The following is a 27,937-nucleotide window of genomic DNA, read 5'->3' on the forward strand; positions in this document are numbered from 1 at the left end:
ACCTCATTTGGTGACCGCGGCAGGAACGCTTCTCTACTCCAGCAAGAACAACTGGGCTCTGGACATCTCTGGGCGCTGCCAGGACATTCCTTTCCTGGAGGCACCTCCACTCTCGGCTGTTCCTCGTGGGGGACAGACAAGACTGCTGGGACTGTGGAGAAAGGGAATGTTTAACTCTGTATAAAGTAACCCGTAAGGCGTATGCAGGGGAAGGGCTGTTCACAAGTCACACAGAGACGTCCTGTGCACAACGTACGCCTGTACAGTTTGGGTTTGGGTCTGGCTGCTGGCAGAAAGGATTTGCTGTGTTAATCAGGACCTGCTAGCAATTCTGGGGGTGAATTGAGCAAATCCAGTTCTATTGCTGCTATTTTTCCTGTGTGTTGTAATTGTGGTTGTGTTTTCAGTGTGTGAATGTTTGAGGAAGATGATGTGGGTGGATGCTGATGTGGTGGTGGATGGTGTGTATTGTGTTGCGAAAACTGAGCACTCTGTCCCCTCATACAGAGATACTTCTTTCCCGATGAGCCTGTGTGTGTGGACTTTCTAGTTGCAGGGGTTGGTACTCCCTGTGACACCGGGTGCCTGGGTATACAGAGGGATTGAGTGATTTTTCTCCCACACTGTGGTCATTTGGGACTACATGGTTGTGTTTGGGGAGATTTTAGGATTTTGTTTTCAACAAGTGCAGCAATTTATGCAGAAAACTACAGTGTGGTGATTTATTATGTTAAAGTCTGGTAGTTCCTTTCTACCACCTCTCCTCCCCCAGGGTTTCAAATCTCCTGCCATGAGGTGGATGCTCTCTTTCCTCCCCTGGATACTCCCTATCTCTCCTGGAGTTGCTCTCCATTAAAGCTGTGGGACTTTGGTCCTGGGAAGAGAGAGTGCCTCTTGTCTTTTGCTTTTGTCCTTGTCAGTGTCACTGGGTCCAGAGCTCGCCAAACCGATCCCCCACAAGATGAAAACTGACAAATGGCCCCACATACACAGCTCAAAAATTGGCCACAATTTTGATGGACTGGGGTGTTTGCCACGCTTTTGGAATTCCTTATTCCCACAAATGTCAGGCAATTGTTGAAAGGACACACCACACTCTAAATCCCATTCTAGATCAACAAAAGGGGGAGTGGCCCAAGCAACACCCTAGATGAGACTGAGCAAAGCTGTATATGTCTTTTTGTTTTGAATAGCTCATTTGCAGGACCTAATCCTCCAATTTTTAGGTACTTTTCAAACAGCACACAGGAAAAATTGAAAGAAAATCCTTCCATTTTGATCAGAAACTTTGAGTTAGGACAAATTGAAGGACCATTTCCACAAATCACTTGAGGCAAAAGGTATGCTTGCATTTGCACAGGTGCCTGACCTAAGTGGGTCCCCACAAAGGATGTGAAACTGTCTCATACACAAGAGCACACCAACAATTCCACCAGCAGGGAAATGAGCATGTGTCCTGGTTTAGGGCAAATTTGTTAAAGAATCTGCAAAGGAGGGCCCCTCCAGAAAGCAAAACCCACACAGCCCCTCCCCCCAACCGGTTTGGGAGAAAATTCCTTGGAGAGAGGTGGAAAGAACCTGTTTATTTCAGGCTCAGCACCCCCCAGCAGACAAAATGAACAATGCCCAATGACACCGCTCTGAGAAAGATGACAAAATCAGAAAGTCTCTTTTGGGGGTGGTTGCTCTGTTCTCAGTCCCTCCAGCACTGGGGCAGCTGCTGCAGCCAAACCTTCAGTGTTCCCGGGTCCCAGTCTGGAGCAGGTTCGAGATGGTCACAGAAACAGGAGAGGAGAAACAGTCCAGGAAGGAATGTGGACTGCTTAGCTAGACCTAGCTAATAAGCAGAGGCCAAAGCAGAGCAGAAGCGAGAGCAGAAAAGCAAGCAAAGCAGCAAGTTGAAAGCAAGAAGCGAAAACAGCCCTATGTACTGCTCGTCTCTGTGTCCCTGATAAGAGAAACCCAAACAAAACTTCCACTCTTCAGAGTTGGTCTTAAAGGCACAGAACAGATGAATGGGGATACCAGCATCATAACGTCACCCCAGGACAGCACGCAGACGTGAGCCTCACAGAGAAGCTATGGTGCATGCCAGACGTTCCCTGTTCAGCCTGTGAAAGCTACAAATCTTGAGTTTGATGTTGATTTTTGGACTGTGAACATGGTTTGTATCATAGAGCTCTTTCAGCAAAAGCGTGGTGTCCATTGTGTTCAAAGGAATTCTGAGATATCCAAATTTGTAAAAATTGAAGGTTAGAGGGACAGTTCAGTGCCCTGTAGGTGTCCAGTCCCTGAACACGTGCTAAAAGATTTGGTTTCAGAGAACTGAAATAGATGGGGAAACTTTTGCCAAAAAGCAGCTGAACAGGAACATGGAGTTTGATCAAATGATATACTGGCGCTTGTTGGTTTTGCTTGCTTGTTTTGCTGTGCATATATGCCTGTAGATCAACCAAAAATGAATGTTTGCCTTGCTTTAGCCAAGTCAGCAGGCTCAGACACCACGTGTTTGACCAATTTGAGCTCAGACAAATCCTTTGCAACCTTTTTAGTCAGTGGGGCTGTGCCATCCAAGGAGTAGCCAATACCCAATCATGACAAATATTGGTGTGAGGCTGCCAACGAGATCAATCCCATAACCAGCTGGCATCATTGGGACCCTGATCTTCTTATAGCACCTTCTGAACCTCAAGAATAGGAATTCTTGGTTCATTGGTGATGGAATTTTGTGCTGAGTTTCAGTACCAGGGAGATCCACAGTTAAATGTTACTCCCCATCATCCTGAGGACAAGATACTCAAGTTTGTGGTGCAATTGTACTACCCCAGTGCCCCCTAAGGGTGAAACTGCTGACAAGTAGATGACCTAGACGAGTCCCCATGACAATGAGCAACAGAATATTGGCTCATTTGTGGAGATAGAGCCTGGCAGGACTTTCCCTCAAAAATCAAAGGTAGCCCATGTAGCATCAGACAACTCACTGTGATAGCACCTAGCATTAAAAAAGCCATCAAGAAAAAACACAGAGAAAAAAGGTTTGCCATTCATCATAAAAAAAACCTGTAATAGCAATTTCAGACCCTAGGGCCCTGCAAAATGAGGTACATCAACTTTATTTCTACATCAACTTGCCTTGGGCGAGGCATTGAAACCATTATACCGATTGGGGTGTTGGCTGAAGAAAGAAGACAGTGCTACTTCCATTGCAGTTAGTGACATGATTACTGATGTTAGTGCTGTCAGACATGCAACCTTACAGAACAGAGCAGGAATTGATTTTCTTTCACAGGCACATGGGCTTGGTTGTGAGGAATTTGAAGGATTGTGTTGCATGAACCTGTCTGATCACTCTGAGTCTATCCACAAAAGCCTACAAAAGCTGAAAGATTTGTCAGCTCCAATTAAAGAAGATGGTGGGTCATGGTTAGATGATTTGTTCCAAGGATGGAGCTTTGCACCTTGGCTAAGGGAACCTTGGCTAAGATTTTGGTAGTGATAGTAATAGTAATGCCTTGCATAATTTGGTGTGTGTGACAAATGATGGACGAAACTATCAAAGAAGTTTTTATCACACAAGAGAGAGAGGTAGGAAATAGATTCACAGAGAGTTCTTGAAATCTCACACAGATGGTGGATGATAGTATAGACGTGGAGGAAGGTTTTGAATTAAAACTTTGGAACAGGCAAGACTTTTTTTGGACAACGACTTGTAATTGCTATCAGACATGACTTATGCCCTTTTGAACTGACTGGACTTCCACAGCATTAAAATTGCTGTGTTGTAATACAGCAAGGCTTAATGCGAGCAAAAAGGATGCTTTAAGCAAGAAGTAAGCAGGTATACTATAGTAAAGCTATGAAATGCAAGGTAGTTAATAAACAACACGGTTACAAAGGTTTCTTTTTAGTTGTACCGAGAGGGGTGTCAGGGTCCGTCCTTAGTGGACAGATGACCTAATGGTTCGTAGGAATGATCTCAGAATGCAAAAACCAACACGGTACAAGGGGGTTTGCAGTGATAATCAAAACAAATGTAGTTTTATTGAAATAACTACAGCAAAAATGCGATAGAGGGATTAAGGCAGAGAAAAAGAGAGAGAAAGAGAGAGAGAGAGAGAGAGAGGGGATATAGCTACCAATGCAGAGACAAAGTCCTTTGGTGCAGTCCAGCCGAGGGTCCATCTGCTACGCTGGGGAGATCTCAAAGGCTCTAGCTAACTCAGAGGTTTTTATTACTGAAAATTGTGAGGGGGGGGAAACAGATACAATAGGGAACAGATGTATTGAAATAACTACAGGTAGTCCATGTTCTCAGCAGTAAATGAGCTTGATAGATGTAACAGGTAGTCTATGTTCTTAGCAGTAAGCGAGAGCCATTGTATTCTCGGTCCAGTGGTCACAATCTGCAGGCAAACATCTCACTTCGGTCAGCTTGCCTCCCCACACACCTCCCCCGGGCTGGGGGTTTCAGTCCCAGTCCTTGGAAGGAGCAGAGGGGCCTTTCAGGAGTTTCATGTCTCAGTCTTTAGTGGAGAAGCTTCTTACATCTTAGTCTGTCTGTCACGGTGGTTGTAAAACAGGCGAGGGTCTTCTGTGGGAGACCACCTGAAACTCAGGAGAAGTCCAGCCAGGCCGAGAGGTGAGGCAGCTTCCAGAGCTGCTATTGTTGCAAACGGGGCATGGTGCCCTCTTCTTAGCATACAGCAAACACACCTGTGAAAACAATAGCTCAAAACTGAGCTTTCAGGTCTCAGGGCCTGTGGCATGTGACTTTTCTCCTTCAGAGCCAGATATAGACGGGGGGGGGGGGTCTTCTCTTCAGTGGTCTCCCAAGGACGATCGTGAGGCACATGAGGGAAAATTAGGACAGACTCTCACAAGGGGCAATTGTGGGAATCCTTCAAATCAGAGGGTTTTGGGGAAGCTGCAAAAGGCAGGCCTCAGAGACAGCAGAACTGCAATTAGAGCTAAGCAGCAGCCATAAGATTTGTCAGCAGAAAACTTATATAGGAAGTAGAAAAGTAAGGACAAAAAGAACAATGGTTTGTGTATTAATACTTGGCTAGAATGACTCCCTAAGCTTCAAAAAAATATCTCTAGCAAGATATTAGGAACTTCTAAGCTTAATAATGGAGCTCGGTGCATTGTGTTTTAAGGTTTACAAGCAGGTATTGTATTCAAAATAAGCAAGCAGTGTTTTAACCAAAGGTACGTGTGCTTATAGTGGTTGGGTAGAACTACTGTCAATATGCTTCTGCTTTGTGTGATTGGTCAAAAAACTTTTCAAGTAAGTTGTACCATTAAGTTCATTGCCCACTGCCAGAGGTGTGAGCTGTTGGCATCTTCCCATTGTCATAACCATGGAATGAGACTGATGCTGGAAAACAAACAGCTCGAGGTGTGTTCCTCAGCAGGCCTGCCATGTTCGTGATTTGTACAGAGACCCCCTGCCGGCAATAGTATGTAGGTGTTAAATTACATATATGATAAATTAATATGTATTATTTCATTCATTTTGATATCTTTTCATTCCATATAGATTTATATCTTTTCATATAGATTTGTTTTCTTCCTCCAGCTTGGGAGTGTGATGATTTACAACAGTTCAAAACCTTCTGCCCACACAGCAGTCAGCCTCTGGGTGTGTGCATGCACACCCACCCACTGTGCTTGCTCTTCTCAGCATCTCGGGGCTGCTGTTTGCACAGATTTGGGATAAATTTAACTCCACAGAGCCACGAGTGGGGTGTCTAGCTTGTCATGAACACTCATGTGGCAACGAACAACACAGAGCTCTCCAATCACATTATCACATGTCGTTTCATTCCTGCTGGGTACTGAGGAACTCTTAAAAGACATAGAAAAGGGGTGGAAAACATTGGAATCATGCTACTGCTGGTATCCTCCTGGAGGAAAATATGTTGGGTTTCTTCAGGTGGTAGCTTTCCAAAACCTAGGAAAACAGCTCAGTTGTGGTAGCCCAATTGTGACTGGCTTTCTTGACTTGGCAAAGGCTGGGGTGTTAACAATGGACTCTGTCCTTGGTCCAAATCACCTGCCCTTAGCTGCAGACAAAAGCACCACCAGCTACAGCAGGAGCTGCATAAGTCAATTTTCTCAAAAAGCTGTGTTAAATTTGGGAGAGGAAAACATGTCAGACACTGTGGATTAATGACAAGACTCTGAGGAACAGTTCCAAAGCAAAGGGCAGCAGCTTCTCTCTGGGCCACTCCTTGTGCTCCAAGGCAGCCGGGCTGCCCTGGCTGCCCAGGACCCTGCGCCCCGCGGGCTCTGCAGAGCTGCACAGCGGGGAGGCAGCTTCGGGCACCTCAGCCCCTGGGCAGGAGGGGCTGCTTGCTCTGCAGGGCTGCCTGGGGGCAAAAGCAGGGTGCTGGCCTTCTGCTCCTGGACCCAGCCTGGCCTTGCAGGGCTAATCCTGTTCCCTGTCTCAAATGTGCTAAAGACAGACTTGTTTGTTTCCCACTTTGCATAGGTGTGATTTGCACCACAAAATACTGAAGGGCTAAGGCCTGAACAACAGACCCTGACTGAAGCCTCAACAACAGGACCTGAGCCAAAGCTGCCCTCTAGTGACCTTTCCAACCCAATATTCTATGTATCTGCTCCTTGACCAAGTGTTATTATCAAAAGGAATGTTGCATCCATTCACTGGTGAAACACGTCTTCACCTTTCTGCATGAGGAAAATGGACAAGGCCACACCTGGCCTTCGTTCCTCCTTGAGCCCTGGGCAGGCTCAGGGAGAAAACCAAGAGGAGAATGACACCAGCTGTGCCCCAGCAGAAGCTCTGGCACATTGCTCGTCCAGCACGACCAGAGCCAGGCTACTCTCACAGCACACTCGGGAGCCTCGTGGCCACCAAAGGTGGAGGCACCGCAGGATTTCCCGGTTCCCGGCCGTGGCTCTGCAGGGCTTGGCTGGGACAGCTTCCCCCAGCTGATGTGCAGCTCTGGATTGAAGGGGAAACCATTGGGCTACCTGGTGATGGATCTTCCGTAATCACCAGAGGCACCCTTTTGTAATAATGCTGAGGTGCATTGCTTAGCTTATCCTTTCCTGACTCTTTCTTGCATTAGTGCATTACAGTAAATTACACTGTTCCTTCAGCTGGTGTCTGTGTCTGCATCTCTGACCCTCTCCACCATCAAAACAAACACACAGCCAGTTTAGCATGAGACCTGCCTCTCTGCCAGCCCATCTCTTGGCAAACACCCCTGGTGGCCATCTCCACAAATGAAATTCCCACTTTGCAACTTCCTTTTCTGCAGGCAGGTGAGAAAAGGAGCTACTCCCAATTCTAGACACCTCTGGAAACCAGCTGCTTTCAGCAGTCACAACCCTGAAGTATCAATCTCCTTCCTTAGCCTGCCACAGGGAGCTCCCACCAAGAGGCCTTTTGTCCAAGGATACCCACAGAAGAGCTGGAGAAGGGAGCAGTTTGAAACACAACTGTTTCAGAGTTTAAACCTGCCTTTATCAAATGAGCACACACCAACCTGTCCCAAAGTGAAAGCAGGCAGGAAAGAGAAGCTCCTCTCCCACAACAGCAAACTCTGTGCTTCCTTCTGTTCCAGCTGGAGAGTAGAGGCCATGGGCTGCACCTCACTTTGGGAAGGAGCCCTGGGAATTGGCCTGATCTGGGAGGGCAGCAAAAGGAATTCCCCAAAAAGTAGGAAAAGATTCTCTGGAAGCATTAGATTATGACAGTATTTCTGGAGGAAAGGAAAAAAAAAAAAGAACGGGGAACTTCAAAAAGTTCCCAGACTGAAATTTGTTTGCAAATACACCAACCCCAAAGTCTCTGTAGTGTGTCAGGAAGCTCAGGAATGTAGAGAGCATTTTGAGCAGACACTGGATCGAAGCAAGGTGCACAACCCTGCATAGGTTGCCTTAGACAAGAAGCATGCTGCCCTTGGGCAAACAATATAAAGAAGTTTGCCAAGATGTACCCCAGGAAAAGAGATGTGAAGCAAGATGTTCTAGGGATGTGAAGAAAAGATATGGGGCAGAATGTTCTGCTGACACTTTTGCCAATCTATGTACCTGACCAAAGATATGTTGGCTCTTTGTCCTATACATAACACTTTGTAACCACTTATAAGTATTCTCCCATTGCTGAACCCTGCATTAGCATATAAATGTACCCTGAGATTTGCAAAAAACTGAGTATCGATCATTACCTCCATGAAGATTGATCTCTGCTTGTGGAGGGCTCCTTTCTCTATTACCCCTCTCCTTTTCCCCATCTCTGTCCCATACACCTTGTTTCTCTATCTGGCTTCCGTATACTTTCTTTCTTTACAGGAATGAACTTGCAAGGCTTGGATAAACACCACTGGTGTCCGTCCCCCAGAGCACGAGCAGCTCCCCAACAAGACTTCAAGACTAAGGGATAAAGCTTCCCCCTTCAGCTCTCCACAGCAGCTCTAGGGAGTCTCTCCCCACTGCCAGATCTCCTTTGTCAGTCTACAGTGACAAGAGTTGGCTGCAGGAGGCATTTGCATTGGAGCTCTCCCCAAATGGGGGGAAAAAAAAGAAGAGGTGGTTCCTGTGGAAATACAAAGGCAACGCTGCTTGGGAAGACACCAGTGTGAGTTTGCTACAGCTCTAGGCCAAAATTCCCTTGAAGAAAGCAACATCCATCCATGGGGCAGCACTTTGGCTTTGATATCAATGCTAACAAAATTGCTTCCCATTCCTGCTGCTGTAGCTGACTCCGAATCACGAGAAATGTGCCAACTCTGCCAAAGACAGGCAGACATAGTGAAATAAAACCAGCTAGTCTGTGGAAAAGGAGACCAAATGAATGTTTTCTAATCACCCCTTTTCATGCTTTTCCCAGCCAAAACAGAGCAATGTCCTTCCTCTCTGTCACCGATGGTGACCCAGGCACGGGATGCAGAGTGGGGATAACCTGCTGTGCTGTGCCGTGCCGTGCCGTGCTGTGCAGAGCCGAGCCGAGCCGAGCCCGGCCAGCCCCGGAGCCGCCCCGCCCGCGCTGTGCCCGCAGCCCCGGCTCTGCCGCGCGCGTCCCCGCGGGCCCGAGCGCAGTGCTCCCCTCGGGCCGCGCGCCGCCGGCGCAGCCGCGGCCGTTGCGCTGCGGTCGTTGTGGCCACAGTCGGTGACCGATGCCATGGCGGAGCTGCCGCTGCCCGCCGGGCTCAGCGCCCGCACCTTCCCCGCCAAGCTCTGGTGCCTGGTGAACAGCCCCCGCGTCCGCTCCGTGCGCTGGGACAGCCGCGCCCAGGGGCTGCTCATCGACCGCTCCCTCTTGGAGCGGGAGCTGCTCAGCTCGGGCCGCGCCCACAGGGGCCGTGGCCATGGGCCGGCCCCGGTCCCGCACACCTTCAGGGCCACGCAGTTCCGCAGCTTCGTGCGGCAGCTCTACCGCTACGGCTTCCACAAGGTGCCGGGCTGGCTCGGCTCGGCTGCGCCGGGTGATGCCGGGGCCTGGCTCCACTACAGCAACCCCTGCTTTCGCCGCGACCGCCCCGACCTCCTGCTCCGCATCAAGCGCCGGAGCGCGGCCAACAGGCAGCGGCCGGCGGCGGGCCGGGATGGCCGCAGGCGCCCGCCCCGCGGCTCCCAGCAGCTCCCCGGGGCGCGGCCGCTGCCGGTCGGGCGGCACGGGCGCGGTCGCTTCACGCCGCTGCCCAGGGAGCGGCCGCCGCTGCCGGCCGGGCGCCCGCCCAGCGGCTTCCTCCTGCTGCACAGGGAGCGGACGCTGCCGGACGGGCGGGAGCTGCGCAGCCCCCGGCCCGGCCGCCTCCAGCAGCACCCCGGGGAGCGGCCGCTGCTCGCCCGGCGCCCGCCCTGCGGCTTCCACCTGCTGCACAGGGAGCGGCCGTTGCCGCCCCGGCGGGAGGGGCCGAGCCGCTTCCAGGAGCTCTACGGGGAGCGGCCGCCGCCCGCCGAGCGGGCGGTGCTCGGCATCCCGCCCTGCCACTTGCTCGGGCTCCACGGGGAGCCGCCGCTGCCGCTCGGGCGGGAGGGGCCCCGCAGCCGCTCGCAGGAGCTCTGCGGGGAGCAGCTGCCTCCGGCCGAGCGGGAGGGGCTCGCCATCCAGCCCTGCAGCTTCCAGCAGCTCCACAGGGAGCAGCAGCCCCCAGCTGACGACGCACGAGGTAGGAAAAGAGTTGTAGCCTTGTTTTTCCAAAAGGTCCTGAAAAGTGACCGTTTGAAGTATTTTGCCGCAAGGCTCTGCCATTCTCGGCCAGAAGTTGTCAAGCCTACTAGGAAGGGGCACCTAGGAGGCCAAAAGATTCTCTGCCTGGTTTTGCTGTGTGCTTCCCGTGATGTTTGGTCCACAGCAGCACTAGAGCTCTGTGTCCCACAGCCACGTTGTGGAGCCTGACCAATGTGTTTGTATTCTTGCAGCCACCCCGGGCACTTCAGGGCCCAGCACTCCACCCGGCAGTGCAGCCTGTGCAGCATGGACGGCCTCCAGCTCAGCACAGAACGCACCTGGGGAGGAGGAATGGCCACCAGCAGATCTAGGCCTTGCTGTAGAGAAAATGATTCGGGAGATCAGGAGGTCCCTGTCTGAAAGATCTCCCTCTGTGCAGGTAATTCCATTGGATGGGGATAAAAGGGCTGGACTGAGAGCTTTTGAACGTTGTTACACGGTTGAGAAGCAAAGGCTTCTTTAATTGAAATTACTTCATTATTATTTAGCTATTGAATTATTCTTGGTATTGAATTCTTCTTGGATTTCTAAAAGAGGGGATGAAAAAGAAATGAAGAAGAGGTTTTACTTGCTGGGAAAGAGGAGAAGAGTGTTGGGAGAAGTGGCACTGAAGGCCAAGTGTCCTGTGCAGGGAGGGGCATGCCAGAGGTGCCTCTGTTGCAGCTGCAGTAGATGTGGGCTGTGCCTCTTTTGGGTGGGAAGGCCAAGGCAAAGCAAGGGCTGGGCTGCAGCTGCTGCTTCCTGGAGCCTTCTACTACTGCCCCATGTGTGTCCTCCAGGCATCACCTTGGCCCCCTGAATCCTGAGTTTAAAAGGCTTGTCATGTGAGCTGTGTGGGCAGTGTTCCCTCCTCTGTGCTCCATGTCCTTTAGGAGTGGAGAAGGACAGTTACTGTATCCCTGATATGATTCCAGCAAAATAGTGAGTGATCTTTGGGTTCCTTTCTTTCTGTTTTTCTGTTCAGGGCAATGTTGGTGTTGCCCCTGATTCTTCAGGAGGGGAGCCTGTGAACAGAGCTGCAGCAGAGGAAGCTTCATCTGGCACCGAGAGCTGCAGGAACAGTTCCCAGGAGCCCGAGGAGCCTGGTAAGGACAGAGCCCACACTGTTTTAGAGAGCTGTGAGATGGCTGCTCTGAGCAGGGTTGGTGCTTCCTGGTGCCTTGGGTTCAAATCCTGCGCTGGCACAACCTGCCTGAGCCCTGCCCTCCACGCTTCTCCAGAGGCTCTGACACGGAGTCCTCTGCTGGGGCAGAGAGCAGGGAATAAACCTGACCTTGTGTGAGTTGTGTCACCAAGCCATGTGTCCCAATTTTGTGCTGAAGTTGGTGGATAAATTTGCTGCAGGGTGCCAGGGAAGGCTAGGCTGAGCGACACTTGAAGGAGCAGGGGAAAAAAAAGAGCAAAACTTCAGGGTAGAAGTCCAAATCACTGACTAAATGTAGTACCAGTCTGCTGGTATTGGTCCTGGCCCACAAGAAAAACAAGGAGCACAACATCAGAGGCCAACCAATTGAAAAATCACAGTAACTCCAGTATCAGAAGGAAAAGCTTGAATGACCCCTGATTAGGGAGGCCTAAGAGGAGAGAAGGAGCACTGTGGATCCATTCCTTAGCCCAGCTGGTGCAGCCTGCAGGCCTCGTAGGGAGCTCTGTCCCTCCCAGCCCTTGCTGCCAGAGCTGATGGTCGAGTTGGAGCAGCTGCTGCTCACTGCAGAGGGCAGTTTGTAGATGGCAGGTAATGGAGCTGGTTCAGGACTCAGCTCCCAGCACCTTCAGCTTCAGCCATTTCAGTGAGGACTGAGGTCTCTCTGTCAGCTCAGAGAAAGAACAAGGCTGGGCTTCCTTGTGGCAGCTGGGACTGTCTGTGTTTCAAGCTCTCCTGGGTGCCCTTTGCACTGTGGGGGCTGGGAGTTTATCGAGATAATTCAATGCTTTGAAGCACACTTTTGAACCCTTGGAATGGTCCCTGTTCTTTTAAGGGCACATTGCTTCAAAGTGCCAAGTGAGAGTCTGCATTTCAGGTCATCTTTGACAGCCCCTGGTAGAAGGACAATTACTGCCCAAGGGAAAGGTGCACAAGGGCCAATATTGACTGAGCGTTCCCTTTGCTTCCCAGATGCCATCTGACCAACATCTCCAGGAGGGCTGGAAGAGACAGGGGAGAGCCTGTGACCATCAGGCAGGTAGAACTCCTCTGCTTGTAGATATGTTTATAGATTTCTATGGTTATTTATTAGTGGTTATAGTTCCATTTATAGATGATAGTGTTCTATTTATATAGACATATATTGATAGATCTGTGTAGTTAAATGTGGATATGTATATAGGTATAGATATGATATAATTATATTTTATAATATATTTACGTTTGTAGATTTTCAGAGTTAGATTTTTCTATGTGTAGAGTATTTATATATATATATGAAGTTACATTTATGAATGTGTATAGTTATATAGTAAGAGGAATGTTTAGATGGAGAGATTGATGGAAGGATTGCTGTTTGTGTAGGCCTAGGCTGCATTTGTACCTCTTTCCCCCCTCAGCTGCCTTTTTTACCTCTTGCTTTTCCCCCGGTGCCCCCTGTGCCCCCTGTCCCTGTGCTGGGTCTGAGCTGGCGGCCGGGCCGGGCAGAGCAGCACTTCCAGCCCCGGCTGTCCCTGGAGCGGTGGGAGCTGCCGCTGGCCCCAGGCACCGTCCCTGAGGAGCTGCTGAAGGACGGTGAGACTGAGGGGGCTGAGGGGGCCGTGGCGCTGAAGGGACGGTGACCCTGAGCTGCTGCTGGGGCTGAGGGCTGTGGGGCAGTCGAGGGCCTTGGTGGCACTGAGGTGACAGGGAAGTGGCACAGGCTGGCAGGGTGGTGGGTCTCAGGGGACGGGATGGCTCAGAAGGGACTGAGGGGCGTGAGAGGACTGTGAGGGGCTGAAGAAACTGAAGGCGGCTGGGGCTTCACTGAGAGCATGGCGGGGCTGAGGGGATGGAGGGGGCCAGCAGGGAGCACAGAGGGCTCCGGGACTGCAGCTCTGCCAGGCCTTGGAAGCAATTCCAGAGCCTCCACTTTTGCCACAGCTGCCATGAAGACCTTGAGGACAGCTGGAGACTGACGGGAACCAGCAGGGAGGAGCTGAAGGCCAGCAGCGAGAGAAGTGAACGGGGACCTGCTGCTGCCAGCCTGCAGAGAGCCCGGCTGAGGCCACAGGCCCGGGGAGGCAGGTGGGGCTGAGGCTGCCGTGGGCTGTGGCCGTGGGCACTGCCCGGCGGGCCAGGAGTGGGCCCTGCCCGTGCTGGGGCTGCTCAGCGCAGCTGCCCCGGCTGGCACAGGGGCTGTCCTTGGGCAAGGCAGCTGTGCTGGCAGGGCCCAGGAGCTGTGCTGGCTCTGCCGGGCTGCGGGACAGTCTCGCCTCGGCTGCGCTCACCACAGCCCGGCCCGCCCGGCTGCTTTCTCTTTCTGACCCCCTGGGGAGGCTCTGACATTTCCTTTTCCCTGATGGAAGTGCAGCTGCTGCCAAGGGAAACATCCCCATACTCACTCAGTGTTCCCTTTGCTTGCCAGATGTCCCATCTGCTGTCCCTGTCCCTGTCCAGGAGAGCTGCTCTGCACGGGAGGAGGAGACCAAGCGAGAGGCTTTGAAGATGGGGCAGCTGGGATCCCTCTGCTTTGAGTGTTCTTTACAGATACATGGACTTGAACATAGACAGGGATTATTACATCTGTATTTCTGTTAGTGGGTTGCTATTTGTATGGATTTATTTCCATGTGTATATTCTTGTATTTATGTATATTTATTTTGTTATGAATGCATGCTATTTGTATATATACATATATGTTTGAAATTACATATATGTGCATCAATTTATCTCTGTATACATGGATATTGTTATATCTGTGTTAATTTCTATTTCTTATGGGTACAGTGGTGTAGGTATCTCCTTTGATATGATTTTTGTTATATGGCTTTTAAAATAGGAATATTGGTATTTGTATAGGTATCTAAGTCTATTTGTATAGGTATATTTATCTGTTTATGTATGTAATTCTATTTTCATATCTATGGATGTATTTTTGTATTCCTAGATGGGCTTAATCCTTGCAGTAATATGTAATAAATTAAGTTGTTAAATGCCTAATTGATCTTTTTGTATAGTGAGTTTTTGTAGAGGTTGGCAAGAAATTAACTGAGGATGGTATTTGTATATTATTACATACACAGGTTGTAATAATCGAATAAATTCCAGTTTTTAACCTAAATTGAGATTTGTATAGTTCTGTATTGTCAGCGTGGGTGTAGCACTTTGTAATAAATGACATTTTCCAACTGAAATTGATTCTCGTGTATTTGTGGATCAGCAGCGTGGCTGTAGCAATCTGCAAGAAATGCCATTTGTTAGCTGTGATGGGTGTTCTGACATTTGTACTACCCAAAGCCATGAGCAGATGTAAATGCTGGAGGAGTTTGACCATGCAAATCTCCAGCCATGCCCAGCACATGCCCCACCTGCACTCAGGCTGGGCAGGAGAAGGGCAGATTTGGGCTGGCAGCAGAGCCCCACGTTGGCTCAGAACTCGCTGCAGAGGCAGCTGAGAAAACTCCAGGACTCCACTGAGAGTAGAACTCCAAGCAGGAGCAACCCTGACAGGAGAAATCATTCACAATGAAAAAAAGAGAGAAAATGTGGCAAAGCAGATGTGGGGATGCTCTGTGAGGCTGATAAAATGCTCTGAATCACCCCTGCCTAGGCACGTCTTCTGCAAAAAGGTTTTGTTAAAAACTGAATACCTCCCATAAAATACAGATTGCTCTTTCCCCTTCACTTACCTTGCTGTGTGAGTGGAGACACACTCTCCTCATCACTGAGAATTTTTGCCCTTCAGCACCTCACATTTAATCAAAGATGATGTACTACCTTGGCACCATCAATGAAAACAGCCCTGCCCTCGTGGCAGTGTTTGCAAAGTCTTCCCTCCTCCAGTCTCCACGTGTGACAGATGGAACCATCCATTTCTGTCCAAACTGTGCCTGAGCTGAGTGAGGGCTCCAGGAGCTCAGGAGGGTGCAAGAGCACCGCATGTGGGAAGCTTTTGCAAAGCTTCCTAAGCACCAGTAAACTCTGGGTTTGCCAATCTTCCCCTGCAATATTGTCCTATTCAAGAATGATCTTGGAGGACACTGTGCCTCCAGCTCACTCAAGAAAAGTTTGTTTTCTTCAAGGCTTGAATAGAGGAAAATAAAAATTGTGGTTTTTAGAGTGAAATTCGGGGGGTGATGCAGCTGGGTTTGCTCCACTATTTGCTGTGGAAAGTAGGGCAAAAGCTTTAAATTCCCAGCAGAAGCTGACTACCAGCCCACAAAGACCTGAATGAGGCCCGGGTGGGCTTGCTGCATGCTGGTCCAAGGGAAAAGCTGGAACAAAGTCCCCTTTTATTGCAGATGGAGTCTGTACTAGTGTGTCCAGGGCTGTCTGTGGTAAAACACGGCAATCCAGCCAGAAACTGTAGATATGAGAGTTCCAACAGCAACCTGCTTCTCCAGGGTGAGGGACGAGGCCAGCCCGAAAGCCTGGAAGGTGCTCTGGGCACTGGAGAAGGCCAGGCTGTCCTTGAGCAGGGATGGCCTTCAAAGGGGACCTCATACCTTGTGCTGCTGACCAAGGGCAGCTGGTGGCCTTCCACAAAATGCTTCTTTTGTCCAGCTCTTGGAAAATTCCAGCCAGCAACAATTCCTGCTGCTCACACCAGGCCTTTGCAAGCAGGAGGAATTCCAGCAGCAGCCTGACAGCTTAGTGGCAGGAGAATAAAATACTTAGCTGAGCGTTATCAACTCTCTGTCAGAAGCCACATCCTCAGCCCCTCATCTCCTCCAGTTGTCTCAGACGTGGAGGAAGCAGCAGGAAATCTCTGATCCTGGAAGGGAAAGCAGAAGGAGGAGAGGCAGTGGCTGATCCCTGGGGCCTTGGGAGCAGTGAGAGCCATCCAAAACAGGATCTCTGCTGGGCTGTGGAGATAAGAGTGACCAATCAGCAATGCTCTGTGTTAGACTGGAGCCATCTGTGAAAGTGAGCATGGAAATCTGACCTTGCAAAACAGAGGAAAAGGTGTCTTTGGGTATTTGCCAAACCTCGCAGGGGCTCTGAGCCACCTGGTCTAGTGGACAGTGTCCCTGCCCATGGCAGGGGTTTGGATCTAGAGGGTCTTTAAGGCCCCTTCCAACTCTAGCCTTTCTGTGAGTCTGAATTACAAACCCACAATGACAAAGAGAACACAGCAAACCTGGCCTCCGCTGGGTTGTTGGAGATGTCTGCAGTCACTTGTGTCACCTGGAGACTGGTTTGGATCTGAAGAAATTTTCACGGTCCCGAAGTATTTCAGTGTGACTTTCCTGGTTCAGGGCCCCAAAAGATGCCAGAACAGATTATCTGCAGGCACAGAATTGGTTAAGCTGCCTGTGAACCTGATGGAAGAAGTGTATTCATGTTATTGCAGCATTTGCCCTGTACAGGTGATATTTGGTTTCCATTTTGAAGATGAAATGTTCTTGCACAATGCTTGTATATGCAGAAATACTGGCTTTAAATCCTAATTCCATCTTCACACAAGGATGTGTAATCCCTCAGAAATGTTTAACACAGAGCCATATTAGCTTTGGGCTGGGTGGTGTGGTTTGTTTAAAGTTTGTGATGAGTAATGGCAGTGTTAACAAATACCACTCTTGTTGTTGCCCGATTGATAAATGACACAAAACTCGGATAAGTTTTGTGGGTGCTTTATTAAGGGCCCGGGGAACTGGGGGACTCACGTCCCAAAGTCCGAGCCCCCAAATTCACGTATGGGTGCTTCCCTCTTATACATGCGATTCACAACAAAGTTTCCAAGAAACAGTTCCCCGTTCCCCTTGCCTGGTCACAGACCCCTTGTGATACATTCCTTGGTTCACAGACAGATCATTAATCCTCTGCTTATCTTATTCTAAGGGCATTGTATGCTGCCTCTAGACAGGTTAGCATTCTTACTTTCTTGCACTAGTTTAATTATTTATTAAATCTCTAAGACTACCTGCTAGGTAACACACAAAACCCAACACACACTTTCAACGGCTACAAAACTACTTTTTAACAAACCAGTTCACACACAACTCTCTATAATTAAATATTTTGCTAAATTTCATTTCTTTTCCAACATTGTTAATTTGAGTCCTCCCTTTATCAACCCTGTTGCATAGAAATCACTTCTTTACAGCAGAGACTAAATGAAATTCCTTCATACAGATGAGAATTGTGCAATTCAGGCTGATTAAAGGGGAAGTTTTCTGTTATTGTGAAAGGACAATTTAGATAACCTGTTTGCTGTTCATCCTGGAGGTGCTTTGCAGTTAAGAGTGAAAAGAAAAAAGACATTTCTCTTAAGAAGTGTCTTGAAAGAGCTTTTTGTATTACCAGAAGCAGCTACATTGATATTGACCTCCACAATTAGAAATGCACAACAACCACTTAGGTGACTTAATCTGGCCATGACTTTTAGCTGCAATTCCAAAATCTCATCAAATATGTTGCTATCCTTTAAACAAGGAAGGAGAGCACAAATACCAACAATTCTCCTCAGCCTTCTGGGTTGGAAAGACCATTTAATTTATGCTCCCTTAGCTGTTAGCCTAAACCCTGCTGTGCAAACCTTACGTCTGTGTTGGACCTCATAAACTTCTTGAGCATCAACTTAGGTGCAACCCTGCTACAAAACCCTTCAGGCACCACACTGATTTAGAGCGGCAGGACTTCACTGTTCTAGCAGAGAATTTTATTTACTTGCTCCTGCAAGTCATTTCCAGAGCAGACGTGAAATCAGTGCCTTGCTATCTGGATGTGATAGGATTTTCCTCCTGTCCCAACAGACAACAGGGGAAAAGATTTGTTTCTATTATACCATTGCATCTAAATCTTTGGTTTGAGAGCAAAAGGAAAATGTTCCTTCAAGAAGTTCTGCCCAGACTTTTTGGCATGAGGACAAGCTGTGGTGTGCTGGCAGGAGCAGCACTGTCCCTGTGGGTGCAAACCCCCTGAAGGATGAACAGGCTGCTGTCACAGGGGCCACACCTGCAGCATGAAAACCCATTGTGCCATTAACTCGATGCAAACTAAACACAAGTGACTCAGCTCTGCATCCTCAGCAAGGACTTGCCTCTGCAGAGATGTTACTGACAGACTCAGCTCTTGTTTGCAAGGGCTGTTAAATTGTCACACAAATCAACCACCCCTCCCTCTCTTTGTCCTTGGCGTCCGGCTGCTGAGCTGCTGCTGAGAAAGAAGAGGCAGAGTCCTTCAGGGCAAACGGGGACTTTCCAATGGGCAGAAACTTCCTCCTTTGTTTTGGTTTCAGTGACAACAGAGGGGTTTGTCTTCAGTCCCTGTGTCAGCAGGGGAATTGTGCCTGCCCATCACACCTAGGATCTGAACAACCTGGATTTTTATTGGTGTAAAATCCACAATGACCTGACCTTCTGCAGGAATATGGAGAGAAGAGTCAAAAGGGATTCCTGGAATGTTGCAATAAGCAGAAAGTGGTATTAAACATATATTGATAAAAAGGCATAAAAGCTCATAAAAGCTCATATGGAACTGATTTAAACCTAATAAAAAGAGGCATTTTATTGTAATAAAGAGTGAGGGTTGCAGACCACAGTGTGAGATATAGCTACTCTTCATAGTTTAGGAAGGTTTATTAAACCTTATAAAAAATACAACAGAAGACTGAATAAAGAAAAAAGGTTACAGCACCAGGAGCAAAAGATTTTCCTCGCCATGTGCTCAGCCCCCTCACACTGGAGACTTTCCCTTTTTAACCCTTTAACCCCTCCCAAAGTTTTGTCCATCAACCTCCTCTTTGCTGTCCAGTGGTGAAGATCTCTTCCTCAAATCCTGATTGGGGGTCCAGTGTGGCCATAGTGACAAGCCAGCCCTCCCAGATGTCCCAACTCCTTGGGGACATCTGGGAGTCATAGTGACAAGCCACCCCTCCCAGCTGTCCCTTGATAACCACGGGATGGGGTGCAGCATAACTATAAATCTATAAAACTTTTCTTAACTTATATACATGATATTTTTCTATTAATTGTGAGAGTCAATCATCACATGACTCATCTATCACAACAGGAAAAGCAGTTTCTGGTGGCAGGAACACTGGTTTTAAAGGTAGGACCAGCTCTTGAGGTTTGATTTGCTCCCTCTTTCAGATTACAAGGAAGTCATGGTGTTCCAGAGTAGAAGCTGGTCCCAAAAGTTTGAGAACAGGGGGTGATAAGATCACCAGGGTATTTTATCCGTATCTAGGAAGAAGCCCTGCAGAGCTTCTCTTTAGCTTTGACTGAAAGTAGAAGTCCTGTTTTTACCAAGAATTTTGATCTCTTTGTGTTTTGGAGAAAGAAAAAGAAAACCCCAAACCACCTGAAGTTTACATTGAGGTGAGGTGTATCACAGAGGGATGAGGGCTCACCAAAGCAAGAGACCCTCCTGTAATTTAAACTGTTCTTTCAAAAATAACAATAATTTCTCAGTACATGTTGATTTCAGCAGGCACCAGATTCCCTCTTCTTGTTCTGGCCTTTCACATATCACTAAGGGAAGGTGAGGCTGTGTCATTGTCATTCGGATTTTTAATTCTTCACAAGTCAAAACTGAATTCAAGTAAAGTTCATTAAACTGCAATTTACATATATGATAAATAGGTATGATTTGTGCTGATAAAAATCGAAACAGCAATCAATATTGATACAGTAATTGATATTTGAGAATAATAAAATAGTTAGAAGTTGTAATGCCAAAGAAGAGAGGGAGAGGAGGGGCTCCACCCCCCCCCCCTCTTCCCAGCAGATGTTGTCAAGGACCACAGGAAAGAAGCTGAAGATAAAGTTGCTAAAAATGAGCAAAAACCTGGTTGGGTCCCAGAAAATGCTAATTATAAGGGATTTATTGCCTTGATATGTAGATGCAGTGATACGTTAGTCTTGGCTTACATTGTACTGGCTTGGTGCGCGTGTGTAACCCAAACATGAATAAAAGGACACAGAAGAAGACTACAGAGCCTTCATCAGTGATGACCCCCAAAGACTTGTGTGACCACCAAACCGAGTGGTGGCGCATGTGTGGTAAAGGTGGTAATGAAGGCGGAGATAGAGATATGACGAACCGAAAATGGGAGGAGATGGTATTGACACATGGCATATAAGGGGTGATTTTCATTAGCAAGCTCATACGTGATGTTGCAAGGGTCCCAAAACCCAGCCTTCCGTACCCCGTGGTTATCTTTTGCTTATGCACTATTATTGGAACCAAATTATCCCTTATTTTAATCAAATTATATTGTATCAAATTTTTTTTTTTTAACTACTCAAGTAAAATTGTTACTAATTTTAATATTGTTTGGCTTTTTTTATGATAGGATAATTGGGCAAACATAACAATTTTGGTGCCGACATCCGTGACTCTCTCAACTCCGGGGAGGTGGATAGTTTCTGGGAAGGAGCTCCCCACCAGAATTTTAAGTGGTCCCAAGGCTAGACCACTCTCCCTTGGGAAAAGAGTCTTTTTTTACAATAACGCATAAGCAAATTAGTTTTTAAGAGCACGCAAGAGAGGCTCCCATCAGAGTGCCGGCTTTTGGAGAGAGAGTATCCATAGAAAACTGCTTTGTGAACGAAGACCCTCGTGAGAAAAGGAGGCTGTGAGTATCATGGGGTTTTGGGTCGGGGGGCGGCTGTATGCATGTGTGAGTGTGTGTGCAGTGTCTGAGATGGGGGCTGGGCAGTGCCAGACCCCCGAAGTGAGCGGGACCTCCCAGTACCGCCTTTTCGTGCCCTCCGAGAGGACGCTGGCTGGGAAAGGAGGGAAGTGAAAGAAAAGTGAACGAGTGGGGACCCTGGGAGGGTTTGACCCAGGGGGAAGGAGGGGATCCCTGGTCCAGGCACCTGTGGGAGTGTTGCTCGATTGATAAATGACACAAAACTCGGATAAGTTTTGTGGGTGCTTTATTAAGGGCCCGGGGAACTGGGGGACTCATGTCTCAAAATTTGAGCTTCCAAATTCACGTATGGGTGCTTCTCTTTTATACATGCGATTCACAACAAAGTCTCTAAGAAACAGTTTCTTGTTCTCTTTGCCTAGTCTCTAAGAAATAGTCTTCTGTTCTCTTTGCCTGGTCACAGACCCCTTGTGATACATTTCTTGGTTCACAAACAAGATCATTAATCTTCTGCTTATCTTATTCTAAGAGCATTGTATGCTGCCTCTAGACAGGTTAGCATTCTTACTTTCCTGCACTAGTTTAAATATTTATTAAATCCTTAAGACTACCTGCTAGGTAACACACAAAACCCAACACACACTTTCAACGGCTACAAAACTACTTTTTAACAAACTAGTTCACACACAACTCACTATAATTAAATATTTTGCTAAATTTCATTTCTTTTCCAACATTTCCCCCCGTTTGAGCATCTTTCAGTCCTGCTGCAAGGATGCTCAATCAACAGTATTGACAGTAACATCTTCATAACGAGGTGGGGAGTGTTCTTCATTCTGCCGCCCACGGGTCATCGCTTTGAGCAACCGGAGAGATCGCCTCTTTTCCTTTTCGATCACACTTAAGAGGCATCTATGTACAATCTATATAGTCACTAAAAATACTAAAAACATTATTACATACTGTATAGCAGACGTAATCTAGCTAGACAGGTGAAGCTTCAAAGAATCAAATACTGCTCTTATCTAATTATGCTGTGCTTCTTTTTCAATTTTTTTGTTTTTTGTTTCTACTTCTGCCAGTTGAGAAATATCTTTCTCAACTTCAAGTGTAACATTTGGAATGTGTACACAGCAATGATCTATTCTCTTACTCAGGTAACTACAAACTCTATGCTCTTTTAACAGTAGCAAATCTAATGCTATTCTGTTTTGTAGGGTCATTCTTGATATAGCTTGCAATTGCAAATTTAGATCTTTAAATCTTTTCTTAGTAGCTGCTGCTAACTTTTCTGTCTGTCCTAACAAATTGTTGAGCATTTTTCCGTTTCAATATGTCACTACCGGAGGGAATAATGACTCTAATATCTATCTGAATTGTACTCCTGAGCTAGGTTCATGCCACTGCTCTTCTAGGGATTCTTCTCTCTTTCTGAGTTTTTTCCTTTGGATCTATCTATTCTGTTTCTAGTATGGATACAATGTGGGAACTCTTAGGGTGATTTGTGTTACTGATCTATCTAGAGGTAAATGTGTGGTCTACTGTCCGTGTCTCAACACTCAGACTAGATTTCTAGGACTGTGCACAGTAGTATATCTGCAATCTATAGGTCCATCTATGGACTCTCTGCTAACCGTGTGATCATACTTTCTACACTCGCATCTCTACTTTAATGCCATTTTTACCGGTACTAATCCGATTCGGTCTTCTGGTGTATCACATGTAAAAACTTCAGTACAATTCTAATCTTCTTTTTGCGGTCTGAACTCTCGGGAAGATGTAGACGTGATAAGGGCCCTATAATGTGACTGATTCTTTACTCTTGACTATTGGATGCGCTATTGTACTTCTTCAAGGTAATTATAGTGTTCTAAAACACTAGGTCCCTATAATGTCTTCTAACTATTCTAGGTGTCAAAATTCTGTGTGACATTCTGACAACTCATCTCGTTTTGTTGGGATTTCATTCTTATTCGTACTGTATTGCATGGCTCATCTATTGGGGTTGCAATTAAACACTTCCTGGTATTTTGAATCTAACTATAATGATTGGATTTCTTTTCACATTCTTCTTTAGTCATAGCCCGAGTGGTCATACATAAATCTCTCTATACATCTACTGGTTTGGGAACTGACTGGCAGGACCATGAAACATTCTTGAATGTTTCAGGCATTTTGGTTACTGGTATTATTCTTCAGGGAATTGGTTCACTTGCAGCTTGTGGTAACGGCAGGCAAGCTGTTATTTTAGTCACATTCTGCATGATCTCAAAATCTCTGATTAATCTTACCACTAAATTTTCTTGCTCAGTATTTCGTTCTATTGTATCATTAACTTCTCGTCTACTCTTTCTGTGTCTCTGTAAGGATAACATCATTCTGTCATGCCTCTACTATGCATTTCCTATTCTAGGATTAGTGACACTCGACCACTCACAACTTTTGCCTTCTTTCTTCTACTAATTGGTCTCGTCGTCTATTCTGTCTCAGGTCAGTTCTCTATTTTGCTTCTACTATTTGACTCAAAGGTTCTTTTGATATCTTGATCTTACTAGGAAGGAACAATTTATTCTGAGAGGTGGCTCATCCCACATGTCCACTGCCATTGATACTGGATTAACTCTTATGTTTTCAGCACGATCCCCGGTCCATGGCAAAACTCTCATACTCACTCTTTTGTAATCAAAACTATCTCGTATTTTGACTAAACATGTATATTCTCTCGTATCATTTGTGGTTACTTTGGTAAGATTCAGTACCATGTTTCTTTGTTGTTTATCTTGATCTCAACTGACTCTTATCTTGCCTCGGCTTCTTTCAGCTCCTCGTTGTCATATTGCAATAACTTCACTGGCCTTAACTTTCTGGCTGTCAAATATAACACAAGTTAGGTGAACATTTATCTCTTCTATGACTGTAACTTTTCTTCAACCTGTACTAGAGTAGACTCTTGAATGGGTACTAGTCTCATGATCACTAGCAGTAATATAATTAAGAAGGCGGCTTTGCGCGGAAGATCATCCGGGTTGGAGACACTATCTGGGTTTCTCATTGGAACGGTGCCTTCTTTACCCTGGTGTAATGGATCTAAGCATCCATCTCCTGGACCTTCACCGCCGTGTAGGTCGTCATCATCACCTGGTGGGGTCTGCTCTATGATTCTCGTAGCGGATCTGTGATCTACTTCTTGACGTACACCTGGTCCCTAGGCTGGATGTCGTGGACAGAATTCTCCAGCGTGAGCGGTCTATTCTACTGTAACGTATTTCTTAAAGAATTCAAGATCTTATTAAGTGACATAACATACTCTGCAATCGCTTGGTCCCCACTCACATGTACCTCTCCTTTTAATACAGTTGCATGATATGGTTTACTATATAATATCTCATATGGACTTACGCTTACTTTTTCTCTTGGTTTAATTCGAATCTTGAGTAGGGCCAAAGGCAAAGCTTGAGGCCAGTGCAGTTTAGCTTCTTGGCAAATCTTTTTGATTTGTCCTTTCAGGGTTTGATTCATCTTTTCTACTTATCCACTAGACTGAGGTCTCCAGGGGGTATGCAAATTCTAGGTTATATTTAACATTTGTGCTAATTCTTGCACTACTCCAGCTATAAAATGCGGACCCCTATCTGATGACAATTTTAAAGGTACTTTAAATCTTGGTATTATTTCTTTTAACAAGGTTTTTACTACTTCTTTAGCCTGATTAGTTCTACATGGAAAAGCTTCCGGCCACTATGAGAACGTACATATGTACACTAACAAGTATCTGTATCTCTGTGCCCTAGGCAATTCAGAAAAATCAACTTGCCAGTAATCTCCTGGTTGTGGCCTGACTTGCAACTTTCTTATTTGTATTTGTCTCTTAACTACTGGATTATTTTTCAAACATACCGGGCACATTGCATTAACTCTTTTTGCCATTGTTAACATCTGATTAGAGATTATCTCATTCTTCAAAAATTTTACCAATACTTCTGCCCCCCAATGACATTTATTATGTTCTGATTCCAAAATAAATTTCATTATGCGGGTAGGTACCACTATTTGTCCCATTGGTGTAACGTACCACCCAAGTTGATTCCTCTGTGCCCCTAGGAAGTTTATTAGTTTTCCATCTTCTATTGAATATTTGGGCTCCTGATTCAGGTATGGGGTAGCCGGATTTGTTCTTACTGGTACCAATGCCATTTGAGTCCATACTTCCCATGCCACTTGCTGTGCTGTAACATCAGCAAATCGATTTCCTCTGTAAACGTCTCCTTCCGCAGTCTGATGTCCTCTAACATGCATTACTGCAACTGCTTTGGGACTGTGTACCGCATCCAGTAGCTGTAGCACTTCTTCCCAGTGCTTGATGCTGGTTCCCTGTGAATTCAAAATCCCCCTTTCCTTCCATAACGCCCCATGTACATGAACCACACCAAAGGCATATTTAGAATGTGTCCAGATATTAACCCTTTTGTCCTTGCTCAAATACAGGGCTCTGGTGAGTCCAATCACCTCTGCCTTCTGGGCCGAAGTTCCAGGTAACAAAGCCTTTGCCTCTATTACCTGATCCAATGTTACCACTGCATACCCAGCATAGCGAGTCCCATTCTCAACAAAACTGGATCCATCAGTGTACAGTTCCCATTCAGGTTCTTCCAATGGTTCATCCTTTAGGTCGGGTCTGCTGGCATATACTTGTTCAATTACCTCTACGCAATCGTGCACCAATCCCCCAGCCTCCTGGTCACTGTGTAAAAACTCTGCTGGATTAACATGATTAGTAGTCCTTATTTCAGTATCATCCTGTTCTCTCAGGATGGCCTGGTATTGCAACATTCGACTGGATGATAGCCAGTGACCCCCCTTTTGCTCCAAAACGGCCATGACCATATGGGGAACAAACACTTTCATTTTTGCCCCAAAAGTTAATTTCCAGGCCTCTTGAATAAGAATTATTGTTGCCGCCACGGCTCGTAAACACGAGGGCCACCCGGAACTTACCGAATCCAGTTGTTTAGAGAAGTATCCCACTGGCCTCTTCCAGGATCCCACCTTCTGGGTGAGGACCCCCAATGCCAGTTTTTGCCTCTCATTCATGTACAACTGGAATTCCTTGGTCAGGTCAGGGAGTCCTAGGGCTGGGGCCTCCTTTAGTGCCTGCTTCAATTCCTGGAAGGCCTTCTTTTGCTGTGTCGTCCACTCCAACTGATGCTACTTCAAGGCCTCTTACAGTGGCTTGGCTAAAAGACCGAAATTCATGATCCACAGTCGACACCATCCCACCATTCCTAGAAAAGATCTCAATTCCTGATGGTTACGAGGCAAAGGAATAGCACATATTGCCTCTATTCGGTTTACTCCCAAACGTCTCTGCCCTTGTGTGATCTCACAACCAAGGTAAATAACGCTATTTTTGACCAATTGAGCTTTTTCCTTAGAAACCCGATACCCTGCTTGGCCAAGCATGTTGAGTAATTTAATTGTTAATTCCACACACATTTCCCTTTCCTTAGTAGCCAGAAAAATGTCGTCCACATACTGCAGGACTACATACAAGGATGGGGATATTGTTACCTGGGTTATTCTCCATTCCTCCAGCTCCTTGGCCAGTTGGTTTCCAAAAATAGTAGGGCTGTTTTTAAATCCCTGTGGGATTCTGGTCCACGTAAGCTGCTTCTTTCTCCCAAAATCAGGACTCTCCCACTCGAAGGCAAAATATTTCCTACTCTCTACTGCCAGTGGGATGCAGAAGAAGGCATCTTTAAAGTCAATCACCGAGAACCATTTAAAATCCTCCGATACAGATGTTAACAAGGTATAAGGATTAGCAACAACTGGATGTATGTCTTTCACTATTTCATTAATAGCCCTTAAGTCCTGTACCAAACGGTACTTACCATTAGGTTTCTTTACTGGAAAAATTGGAGTATTATACTCCGATTCACATTCCTGTAATATTCCTTGAGCCAAAAATTGTTTAATTAACGGGGCTACTCCCCTCCTTGCCTCAAGCTTCAAGCTTTATCCTCACTGGTCGGGCCCCTTCCTTTAGTTCCACCTTTACTGGCTGCGCAGCTTTAGATTTTCCGGGGACCCCTGACTCCCATACCCAGGGGACTACAGCCTGCTCAATTTCTTCTGGAATAGGAGAGGCATCCACTTCCTTGATCACAAAAATGCCTGCTATTTGTTCCTCAGGTATTTCCAATTTCACCCTTCCCCCTTCAAATATTATTTTCACATTAAGTCGGGACAACAAATCTCTGCCAAGAAGGGGTGTGGGGCAGTTTGGCATATACAAAAATTGGTGATCTAATTCCTTCCCCCCAAACCTAAGATTTAAAGGTTGTAAAAATGGTTGTTCCTCTAGCTTCCCTGTTGCCCCCACCACCTGTACCGTTGTGTCACTCAAAGGTCCCAATCATCTATTGAGTACAGAATAAGTAGCTCCAGTGTCTACCATAAATTCTTGATCCTTTCCATCTATTTCTAAAACTACCCTTAAATCCTTTTCTAGTCAGCTTTGATTCTGATAGTTTCCCAAAACTAGTGCTTGAGCGACTTCTGCTGGTCCTCCCGTGAATCCTCCCGCAGGAGCATTCCCCATTGGACCTGTCCTTAATCCCATGTTTCCCATGCCCATACCTCCTCTAACCAGGCATTCATTTTTCCAGTGTCCCAATTGTCGGCAAAACGCACACTGGTTTGGATCCAACCTCCCCATGTTAGGTGCAAACCCAAATCCTCCCCGACCTCTTGCCAACCCCCTTTGTCCGCGATTAGCTCCTCCCCGACCTCGACCCCTAATGGGTCTTCCTCCTGCCCCTGTCTGTTGCATTACAGCCAGAATAGTAGCTTGTTGTCTTTTTGCAGTTTCTTTTTCCCAGTTGTTGTATACCTTCCACGCTACCTCCAGCATTTTATCCAAACTCCTAGTATCCTCTCCTTCCAGCTTTTGTAACTTTTTCCTAATATCCTCTTGTGATTGCCCCATAAACAACAATGCCAATTG

General features: G+C 46.9%; 1 protein-coding gene and 1 long non-coding RNA gene across 2 annotated transcripts in view; both read left to right on the forward strand.

Moving 5' to 3' along the window:
- Window positions 1-27,937, forward strand: part of LOC132087180 (zinc finger protein 883-like) — a 448,191-nt gene that overhangs the window by 134,536 nt on the left and 285,718 nt on the right. The gene's annotated exons all lie outside the window — the stretch shown is intronic.
- On the forward strand, window positions 10,423-12,528 carry LOC132087197 (uncharacterized). The gene is made up of 3 exons (XR_009420487.1): window positions 10,423-10,586; window positions 11,172-11,292; window positions 12,324-12,528. It is a non-coding gene; the product is annotated as an uncharacterized LOC132087197 (long non-coding RNA).

The sequence above is a fragment of the Ammospiza nelsoni genome, unplaced genomic scaffold (assembly GCF_027579445.1).
Source record: "Ammospiza nelsoni isolate bAmmNel1 unplaced genomic scaffold, bAmmNel1.pri scaffold_54, whole genome shotgun sequence".
NCBI classification, from domain to species: Eukaryota; Metazoa; Chordata; class Aves; order Passeriformes; family Passerellidae; genus Ammospiza; species Ammospiza nelsoni.